We start from the raw sequence: 11,062 nt of genomic DNA, 5'->3' as shown, positions 1-11,062 counted from the left end.
AAGTGCAGAGTTGCGATGAGTTTTAACTTGATGAGATCGAAATCAAATCTACAAAGACTTATATTTGTGCGTTCTCAATAATACTTAAGAACTAAAACTAGAACTAGAATGAACTATTATAAAAAGTAATGATGAAAAATTAAGTAATTTAGAGATGTAAAATTAATAAAATAAAACACTATAGTGCCAAGGATCCACTTTTATCCATTCTTAATGCCTAATTCAATTAGATAACTCAATTGAAATTGAAGTCCTATCTTATCCAGCTGGTTGAAAGAGCAGTTAATTCATAATTCACCAACCAAAATAGATTTGAACTTCAATTGATTTTATCCCTACATGAAGCACCAAGTTACTAATTATGAAAACTTAAAGTATCTATCATGCCCATAGTATACGATAGAGAATGAATTTTACAAATCAATCCCTTGTAAAATAAATAAGCAAATAATCTTAGTCTTCCTAAGCATCTAAAGTGCTCGGAGTTGAAAATGGATCAAAGTAAATTAAAACTAAAGCTTTATTCAAAATAAAATCAATTAATTGTTCATCATTCAAACCAATACTTTAATCAAAGTAAACTAGAACATTAAAATTGACTATAAGCTTCACCTCTTAGCCCTTGTTAAGAGGTTTAGCAAACCATTATCATAGTTGAACTAATCTCAAAAAAAAATATATGAAAAAGAACTTAGAACCAAAAGATTGAAGAAGAAGAACGGCTTTGTAGAAGCTTCGCAACTCCTTACTCTCTCCCGAACCATAATTTGTATATAGAACAACGTAAATCACCCCTTTAAATAAGAAAATTATACACCGACTTCAGATTCTTACACTTTTGTTACACTTCGGTCACACCAATTATAAACTTTGGTCACACTGATTGTAACATTCGATCACATCAAACATCACTTCAGTCGCACCAAATTATTTTTTCAGTTATAGTCGAATTTTCTCAAAATACTTATATAGTCTCTTTCTCCCTCAAGTCGCGCAAAACTGTCCTTCGGTGGAACTGAACATTACTTCGATCGCTGCAAACTACGAGCCAAATTAAGTCTGAAAATCGTTGTTTCTTGTTAGACTATTTTTGGCACTTTCGGTTGGACCGAACCAACCTTAGGTGGGACCGAATAATCAGTTATTTCTGTTATTAGACTGTGTGGATTTTTTTACTTTTCTCCATCTTTAATGCTTGGTTTTCTTAGATCTTTGGTGGTTGAATTCTTCATTATTGCCCTCCATAGATATAATCTTTCACTTGGTCATTCTTTGAGCTTTAAATCCTTGTTTTAATCGTCCTTTTCATCTTAACTCTCTGAATCACCTCGCATAATAAAACGTATGTAATTAGATCAATTTAGCACACATGTTTATAAAACTAAAACATAATTAAGGAGAAATATGCAATATTTTAGACTCAACACACATCCCAACAAGAATTTTACTAGCCTTGAGCAAAACAAGAAAAAAAAAATTAACTTTAAAGCTCAAACTTCAAACTTCATTCAGAAAAACAACATTTTATAGAATCTGATGCATATGTAAATGGAATTCAAAGATATAAAGATAAGATATCATCAATGTAAAACCTAACATGATTAGTAAACAATTAAACTGAGCTCTTATTCATCAATTAATCAATAAAACACATTTAAACATCAACTTCCTAGTGCTCTCCGTGAATTCTAACTTGTAATCGTTAAAAGTCAACCTTCTCTCCATAATGTTAATAATAAAGATTACTTAGAAGTAGTCAGATCAACACAAGTCAATGATTCTGAACTCATCTCCCTCTCCACTTATTTTTCTAGCTTTTGATTTTTCATCGATGGCTTTCACTTTATCGTCTTTCCTTATTTCTTTTCTTTCTTTAAACTAATGCAATAGCTAGCCCTTTTTTATTCCAATATTTTTTTAACTAGCCCTTTTTCTTCTTTTGATATCGAGGTAGACAACACTTTTGAATAGTCGTCAAGTTGAACACTAAGAGTTCAATTTGGCTCTAAGAAATATGAGTTAGATGGGAGCTGTGAATTGTGAAATAAAGTCAATTGATGTTTAAATTTTCTATCAATTAATTCACTAAAAGAACTTGTTCAAAAATTTACTAATCAACTAGACTCTAAACTTTCAACAGTGACTTTATATCTCATCATGCCATACTTAAATGTACTCAAGTACACAAAAAATCAATCTTCAAAAAGAGTTTTGAAATCTAAAAATTAATTATTATTTTTTTGTAAAATGTGCTTAAAAACTAAAAAGATATGTCTCCATGAAATCAGATAGAACAAGCCATGAGAGATGGTCAGCCACCACGTTTTTTACTCCTTTCTTGTCTCAAATTTATATATCAAACTCTTGGAGTAGAAGGATCCGTTTCAACAAAATGGAGCTTAGCATCCTTCTTAAAAAGAATATACTTTAGCACTGCATGATCAGTAAATATAATTATCTTGGATCCAATTAAGTAGGAGCTAAACTTGTCCAAGGCGAACACTATGACTAAGAGTTCCTTTTTTGTAGTAGAGTAGTTCACTTAAGTAAGGTTTAGAGTTCTACTCACGTAGTAAATAACATAGGACTTCTTCTCTTTTTTCTGGCCTAGCACCGCCCCAATTGCATATTTGTTGGCATCACACATGATTTCAAAAGGGGCACTCCAATTAGGTAGTTGCATGATTGTCAATATGCATTTGAGTTTGTTGAAAGCTTTTTGACATTCCTTGCTCTACTCAAAAGGACTTTCCTTTTGAAGAACGTTAGACAAAGGATGACAGATTAGCCTAAAGTCATTTTTAAACCCTCTGTATAATCCAGTGTGTCTTAAGAAGGATCACACATTGAGTATGCTCTTGGGTGGTTTAAAGATTAAATCATTTTTTTCTTTATCCACCTCGATTCCATTGAAAAATACGATGTGTCTAAGGACTATTCCCTTTTGAACTATAAAGTGAAAATTTTCCCAATTCAAAACAAGATTCTTTTCTTCACATCTTTTTAACACCAATTCTATGTGCACTAGGCACTCATCAAATGTACTTCTGAAAATGGAGAAGTCATCCATAAACACTTCCAGAAATTGCCCAACCATATCTGGAAAAATATTAAGCAAGCATCTCTGGAATGTCACAGGTGCATTACATAGCCAGAATGGCATCCTTCAGTAGGTAAAGGTGTCAAAGGAGCATGTGAATGTGGTCTTCTCTTGATCTTCAGGGGCTATCTCAATGTGATTGTAGCCCAAGTACCCGTCTAGGAAGTATTAGTAAGAATGACCATCTAACCTTTCTAGAATTTGATCAACAAAAGGTAAGGAAAAATGATCTTACATCGCAACAGTATTCAACTTCCAATAGTTAATGCGTATTCTCCATCCAGTAGTGACTCTGGTTGGCACGAGTTCATTATTCGCATTGGCTATGATGGTAATCTTGAACTTCTTATGCACCACCCGAGTTGGACTCACCCATTGACTATCAAATATAGAGTGTATAATACCCACATCTAATCATTTTAATACCTCAGCCTTAACCACATCTTTCATGTTTGTATTTAGACGGTGTTGTGGTTTTCTAGATGTTTTTACATTATTTTTTAGGTGAATGTGAAGTGTACAAACACAATATTCCATCCAAGAGTTTTCTTATGCTCTTTGAGAGTAGATATCAACTTATTCTCATGCTCATTATCCAAGTGGAAAGAAATCACCATTGGATATGTCTCATCTTGACCCAAATAAGCATTTTTTTAGTTCAATGGCCAAAAGTTTTAGGTCAAGCTTCGGTGCCTTAATACTAGACAGTAGAGGCTTTGAGTCAGTTAAGGGTAATGGTTCAAATTCAGGCATTCGCCAATTAGTTTCAGGTACTGGCATCGCATCAAGCAAGGCATCCATCTCTTGAATCTTATCATCATCAAGTTCAATGGAGTGGGCCAAGCATTCTTCTAAAGTGTCAAAGTACAAAGTCACAAGTAACTTACCTTCTACGAATGAATCAATCAAGTTAATTTTGTGGACCTCATCACCATCCTATTGTTGCTTGCACATATTGAATACATTAAGCTTAAGTGTCATATTCTCAAGGGACAACTTCATGATCCATTTTCTATAATTGATTATAGCGTTTGATGTGACTTGGAATGGGAAACCAAGGATGATAAGAATTTGAGTGCTAGCATCAACCACGGGTTGTATGTCCAAAACAATAAAGTTTACTATATAGTAGAACTTATTAACTTAGACAAGCATGTCCTCTATCATCCATCTCGGTATACAAATCGAGCAATCAATAATTGAAGTGTCGTTTTGGTGGGTTTTAATTCACTGAGACCAAGTTGTTCGTAAACCAAGGAGGGGATTAGATTTACACTTTCCCCTAAATCAAGTAAGGTATGATCAATCCGGTGGTTCCCAATCACAAATGAGATGATTGGGCTATTGGGATATTTGTAATTTTTGGGGGACATCCCTTTTGATGATGGCACTCACTTTCTCTGTCAGAAATATCTTATTTTGAACATTGTATCGTCTCTTGGTCGTACATAGGTCCTTAAGAAATATCAAGGAATTTATTTTATGGCATCCAACAAAGGGATGTTGATTTTCACTTGTTTGAGAACCTCTAAGATATCATGAGTATTGGGTAGAGGTTTGAGTGAGATCAATCGTTGTGGGAATGGAGCCACAGGCTTATACTCTTTTTTTAAAATTCTTTCTTATGTGGAGTGTTGCTAGTCTCATCATCACCCTTAGATCCCTTTAAGTCATTGTGCTTCTCAACCTTTATTAATATACTTCTATCAATTTTTTTTTCACTTCTAAGAGTGATGATAGACTTGGCTTACTCCACATGTTGAGTAGAAGAGCTAGGGTCACATATTTCACATTACGATTTTAGGTTTGGTAGAGGTTGGGATGGAAGAGTCTCATTCTCCCTAATAGTTACTTGTGACTCTAATCTTTGAATGTACAATACAAACATTCCTAATGATATTTCAATGTCCTGGAATGTTTGTATGACACTCTAATTGAATTACTCTTGATCACACATGAATTTTTAAACTGGATCCTCTTGGGTCTTTTTCTACGTTAACAACGGAATAAGAATTGAAGGAATATACCCTTGAGGATTTTTATCCGCATTAGTCATTGGCCCATTCCTCTAATTGAGGTTTGGATGGTTTTGCCAAATAGAATTATACGTGTTTGAAATTAAAGCATTGAAAAGCTGTTGATAATTGTTTATGGCATTGGATTGCTCATATAACAACTCTTAGAATGCATGAATTGTAAGGCAATCCTGCATCAATTGTATGTTACTTGCAAAAATGCCACAAACAATTTTAATGGTCTCTTCAGGTTTGACCATTTCTACTATCTTCAATTTCATAGCTTTGACTTTTCTTGTGAGGATGGCTACCCTAGCATTAACATCATCTTCTTCCCTTAAGACATAAATTCATCTTTTTTCCTTGGGCTGAGTCGACTAGCTTGAAGTATCCCATGATTGGGTATTTTCAGATAACATATCAAAGTAGTCCTATGTGTCATCAGGATCCTTATTCATGAACTCTCCATTGCACATCATATTTGCGAATTGACGCATGGTTGAAGTCAACCCATCATATATATAAATAAAAAACTTATCACTCGCCAAATTCCGTAGCCATGATGTGGACAAGCACTTAAAAGTTCCTTAAACATTTTCTAGCATTGAAGAAGGTTTTTTCCTCTTTTTCTGAAATTCTCATGATGGCCCTTCTAAGGGTGTTAGTCTTATGAATCAAAAAGAACTTTTTAAGGAATTCCTGAGTCATTTCAGCCCATGTCCCAATTGATCTCTCAGTCTTAAGGAGTGGAGTCATGACTTAGCATTCTCCAAAAAGGGAACAATTTTAATCTTAGGGTATCATCGGACACATTATTGAAGTGTAGATTAGCTACAATCTCATCAAACTCTTTGAGATGTAAATATGGACTTTCAGAGTTTTGTTCATCACATTTGGGGATTAGTTGGATGACTCTCAGTTTAAAGTCCATGTTTCCTACATTATGTGAAAAAATCATGCAGGAATGGGTGCTCATCCTAACTGTTTGTAAATAATCATGTAAAGTTCTAGGTGGAGGACCATTGTTCACATCATTTTTATCTTGTTTTTCAACATGACGATTGGGTTGATTCTCAGCCATGTTCTCGACCAATATAGAAGATCTCAGGTGTTATTTAACACGATGATAGATAAACAATCATTCGACTAGTCCTCCCTCACTTAAAAGACGAAGAGTGTTATCATGTACCCAATTGGCTATGTACCTCTCAAACCTAGTTTTAAACTTACTTCTACTTCTAGAGAAATTAACTTATACATTAAAATAAAAATCAGAAATAATCTAAAGCAAAATAATTGGAAGGATAGTACATGATTGACAATTATAGGTTAGATTCTATGAAAGAAAATAATAAAACAAAAGTAATGTTAGTACTTATATTTATGAGAAAACCATATCCTAAAAATGTAGAGAAAACTAATCCTAATCGTAAACATACTCTAACCTAAAAGTATTTCAGAAAAACATAGCTGAAGTCCCCAGCAACGACGTCAAAAACTTGATCGATACAAAAGAATGACAACCCCAAGTGTAGGGCTGCGGTGTAGTTTTAACTCAATGAGATTGAGATCGAATCCACATGGACTTATATCTGTATGTTTTAAAAAGTACTTAAAAACTATAACTAGAACTAGGATTAACTATTAGAAGAAGTAATGATGAAAATCTAAGTAATTTAATATGTTAAATTAATGAAATAAAATACTAGAGCGCCAATTATCCACTTCTACCCATTATTAATGCGTAATTCACTTGATTCATGATGAGGGTCGAATATTACATATCAGACCCCAATTATTACCTGATTTTACGTATATGATAATGTTTAACGGAGTATTTTAATTATATTTTTGTTGCAGGATGAAATCAGGAGTATTGATGGAAAAAGAGTACTACAAGCATGGATTTGACACTCCGAAGTCACCAGAGCAAGGGACGCACTCCAGAGAACTAAGACTTAAGAATTTACATGCCAGGGATCCGAGGAAATCAAGCCGTTCACGTTAAAAAGGCCCGAAAATGATCCAGAATGCAAGATCACATGGTTTCCGCTATCCGATTGACTCGAAACTTCATACATAGGATGGGGGGCATAAATAAACCGTACACATAAATTTCACACAAAAAGAGGGTGAGCACTTTCATGAATGTTGGGAAAGATGGAAGGATTTACTTCTTAAATGTCCACACCATGGTTTTGAAAAGTGGCAACAGGTTCAATACTTCTATGATGGTCTGACACCCCAAAACCGTCGCATGGTTGACGCCACCAGTGGAGGGTCATTCATGACCAAAAGTGATGTCGAAGCTTGGAATTTCTTTGAAACCTTGTGTGAAAACTCCCAGCAATGGGACTATTCAAGTAGAAGTGAAAGAAGTCCTCAACCACTGAAGAAAGGGGGTATATATGAGGTAGGAGTCACGCCAGATCTTTATGCCAAAATTGATAACCTGACAAAGAAAGTGGATGCTTTAATGTTAAACAATGGACCTCCACAAACAACTCAAGTCGAGTCATGTGCCATATGTTCTAGTCTCGCCCATCCTACGCAGTCTTATCCATCTAGTTCAGCATTTCTAAAATTTCTCTCTGAACAAGTGAACGCTATGAACACCTTTAGGAGAATTGAGAATGATCCTTACTCAAACACCTACAACCTAGGGTGGGCTAGACATCTAATTTTCTCTTGGGCAGAAGGACCACAATAAGGAGGACCATCTGGAAATCCTCCTATGCAACCTTACTCCTAAGTTGACATGTTTAAGCAAGTGCAAATCAGCATTCCGTTGCTTGATGCTATCAAGCAAGTTCCTACTTACGCTAAGCTTCTTAAAGATTTATGCACTCAAAAGCATAAGATGAATGTTCATAAGAAGGTCTTCCTTGCGGAGCAACTCAGCTCCATGATTCAACACAACACCCCTCCTAAATTTAGGGATCTAGGAGCTCCTACCATTTCTTGCATCATAGGAGATCATAAGATTGAGAAGGCATTGCTTGATTTAGGGGCGAGCGTCAATATGTTACCATATTCTGTGTATGAGCAGCTAGGACTTGGTGAGCTAAAATCAACCAAAATAACACTCCAACTAGCTAATAGATCTGTCAAGGTGCCCCGTGGTGTTATTGAGGATGTGCTAATCCAGGTTGACAAGTTTTATTTTCCAGTGGATTTCATCGTTCTAGATACTCAGCATGTCCAGAATCCTACAAGTCAAATCCCGGTTATCTTAGGACGTCCATTCTTGGCCACACCCAATGCAATCATAAATTGCAGGAACGGAGTTATGAAGCTATCTTTTGGTAACATGAAGATTAAACTCAATGTTTTCAATGTTGGACAATAAATGTCAGACTCGAATGATATATTTGAAGTGAACATGATTGAGAGTCTAGTGCATGACTCTTTCCTTGAATCTTCCGAAGACGCTCTTGAGACTTGTTTAACACATTTTGGCATAGATTTTAACATAGAAAGTTCCATCTAAGAAGTCAATGCATTGCTTGACTCTAATCCAGGAATGAATACAACAAAATGGAAAGCTAGAGTGGAACCTCTTCCACCTTCTGAGTCTAAACTGGTCCCGTTTATTGAGAAACCACCTGAAGTCGACCTTAAACAATTACCTGAAACTCTCAAGTATGCATTTTTAGGACCTTCTGAAACCCTGCCTGTCATCATAGCTGCTAACTTTGATAAAGAATAGGAGGGTAAGTTGCTTAATGTTCTTAGAGAACATAAGGCAGCTATTGGGTGGACAATAGCGGACATAAAGGGAATAAGCCCCACGGTGTGTATGCATCGTATTCATCTTGAAGAAAATGTAAAAACATCGCGAGAAATGCAAAGGAGGCTTAACCCTAACATGAAAGAGGTCGTTCAGGCTGAGGTGCTAAAATTGTTAGATGTTGGTATCATTTACCCCATTTCGGATAGCACATGGGTCAGCCCAGTTCAAGTTGTTCCCAAAAAGTCTGATATTACGATGAAAAAGAATGAGGATAATGAGTTAGTGCCAACTCGCATGACTACGGGTTGGCGAGTTTGTATTGATTACCGTAAACTGAACCTGGTCACAAGGAAGGATCACTTTCCTCTTCCTTTCATAGATCAGATGCTTGAGAGATTGGCAGGGCACAGCTATTATTGTTTCCTGGATGGTTATTCTAGGTATAATCAGATTTCCATTGCTCCTGAGGATCAAGAGAAAACCACATTTACATGTCCTTTTGGTACATATGCCTATCGGCGTATGCCATTTGGGTTGTGTAATGCGCCTGCGACCTTCCAACGATGCATGATGAGTATTTTTTCAAACATGGTTGAGCGTTTCCTAGAGATTTTCATGGACGATTTTTCAATTTTTGGCTCTTCATTTGATGAATGTTTATACCATCTATCTCTTGTCTTGGAAAGATGTGAAAAAATGAACCTGGTATTGAATTGGGAAAAGTGTCATTTTATGGTTCAAAAAGGGATTGTACTCGGGCATGTTATTTCAAGTAAAGGCATTGAAGTTGATAAAGCCAAGATTGATTTAATTTCTAGTCTTCCTCCACCCAGAACGGTTAAGGAGATTAGATCATTCTTAGGGCATGCGGGATTCTACAGGAGATTCATTAAGGATTTTAGCAAAATTTCTCGACCCTTATGCAATTTACTAGCTAAAGATGTTGCTTTTGTCCTTAATGATGAGTGTCGACAGGCTTTTGATAAGTTAAAGTATTTACTGACTTCTGTTCCAATCATCCAACCACCTGATTGGAGTTTACCCTTTGAGCTTATGTGTGATGCTTCGGATTATGCTGTTGGAGTCGTCCTAGGACAAAGATTGAACAAAATGCCTCATGTCATTTATTATGCTAGTAGGACTCTAAATGATGCACAGCTCAACTACTCTACCACTGAAAAAGAATTGTTGGCAGTAGTATTTGCTCTAGACAAAATCAGGTCGTACCTCATAGGGTCAAAGTTTGTAGTGTTCTCAGATCATGCAGCATTGAAATATCTTCTTTCTAAAAAAGACGCTAAACCTCAATTGATTCGGTGGATTCTCTTGCTACAAGAATTCGATATTAAAATTTAGGATAAAAAGGGTTCCGAAAATGTGGTAGCTGACCATTTGTCTAGACTTGTATTAGAGTCCACAGTGGATCCTTTGCCAATGAACGAGTCTTTCCCTGATGAAGAACTTCTAACTATTTCTCAATTACCTTGGTATGCGGATATTGTAAACTATCTTGTTACAGGTCAACTTCCTTCTCATTGGACTAAACAAGATAAATCAAAATTTCTTGCTGAGGTTAAACATTTCTTTTGGGATGACCCATACTTATTCAAAATTTGTCCTGATCAGATTATTAGGAGATGTGTGCCTGAGAGTGAGTTTCATAGTATAATCTCCTTTTGTCATGATCATGCATGTGGTGGTCATTTTGGTTCAAAGAAAACAGCTGCGAAAGTCTTACAAAGTAGATTTTATTGGCCTACACTGTTTCGAGACACCCATGCCTTTTGCTCAACATGTGATAAATGCCAACGTATGGGTAATATTTTCCACAGGAACATGATGCCACTTACCAATATTCTCATTGTTGAAATATTTGATCTTTGGGGTATTAACTTCATGCGCCCATTTCCCCCGTCATTCGGTTATGTGTATATCCTTGTGGCCGTCGACTATGTCTCTAAGTGGATTGAAGCAGTGCCATGTAAAACGAATGATCACAAAGTTGTGGTCCGTTTCTTAAAAGAGTATCTTTTCTCATTTTGGCACTCCTCGAGCAATTATAAGTGATGGGGGTACTCATTTTTGCAATAAACTGTTTGAATCTTTAATGAAGAAATATTCCATCACTCATAAAGTTGCAACGCCATATCATCCACAAACAAGTGGTCAAGTTGAGGTGTTAAATCGGGAGATTAAACAAATTTTAGAGAAAAC

General features: G+C 35.8%; 1 pseudogene; it reads right to left on the bottom strand.

The window, feature by feature from the left end:
• Positions 1–7,219: 7,219 nt before the first annotated feature.
• Positions 7,220–7,314, bottom strand: LOC131223299 (small nucleolar RNA R71; annotated as a pseudogene).
• Between the last annotated feature and the right edge of the window lie 3,748 nt (positions 7,315–11,062).

This window comes from Magnolia sinica, chromosome 1 (assembly GCF_029962835.1).
Source record: "Magnolia sinica isolate HGM2019 chromosome 1, MsV1, whole genome shotgun sequence".
NCBI classification, from domain to species: Eukaryota; Viridiplantae; Streptophyta; class Magnoliopsida; order Magnoliales; family Magnoliaceae; genus Magnolia; species Magnolia sinica.
The sequence above is the reverse complement of the archived record's forward strand: the minus strand, read 5'-3'. Positions and strand labels throughout refer to the sequence as shown.